Genomic DNA, 753 nt, shown 5'->3' with positions numbered 1-753 from the left:
CGTCCAAGTGATTGGTCAAAACACGGTAGATTACTACACACCAAGTAATCTGTCGATATGCAAGTGGTTGTTCAACATATCACTCTGTCAATGGCTTGATGTTGAAGTGGTTGTTGTCCGTTGAAGGTGGCTAGGCTTCCCAGCGGATGATCGACCAGATTGCATAACATTCAAGTTGTCGAATCGCCCGTCACACGAAGTGCTTAGTAAACAGGTGTAGGTTGATTGGCGTCCACAAATGCTTCACTCGTCGGTGCAGGTTGATCGGCACCCATAAGTGTTTCGCTCGTCGGTGCAGGTTGTGCTTGGTTGGCTGGTGCAGGTTGATCGGCATCCACAAGTGCTTCGCTCGTCGGTGCAGGTTGTGCTTGGTTGGCTGGTACAGGTTGATCGGCATCCACAAGTGTTTCGCTCATCGGTGCGGGTTGTGCTTGGTTGGCTGGTGCAGGTTGATCGGCATCCGCAAGTGTTTCGCTCGTAGGTGCAGGTTGTGCTTGGTTGGCTGGTGTAGGTTGCTTGACTCCCAAGGTGTTGGTCGACTAATCAACCATCTTGCAAATTCCTTGACATAAGATAATATTCAAGCTTCTCTATGCTTTCTTGCAGTTTTTCAAGTAGTACATTCTCTTATCTCTTCAAGCTTCTCTATGCTTTCTTGCAATTTCTCAAGTAGTATATTCTTCCATCCAACTCTCGCTGCTAACAAACTTGCACAACTTGGCTGCTCTGATGGTTACATTTACTCGTGCATGT

The sequence above is a fragment of the Ipomoea triloba genome, chromosome 10 (assembly GCF_003576645.1).
Source record: "Ipomoea triloba cultivar NCNSP0323 chromosome 10, ASM357664v1".
Lineage (NCBI taxonomy): Eukaryota > Viridiplantae > Streptophyta > Magnoliopsida > Solanales > Convolvulaceae > Ipomoea > Ipomoea triloba.
The sequence above is the reverse complement of the archived record's forward strand: the minus strand, read 5'-3'. Positions refer to the sequence as shown.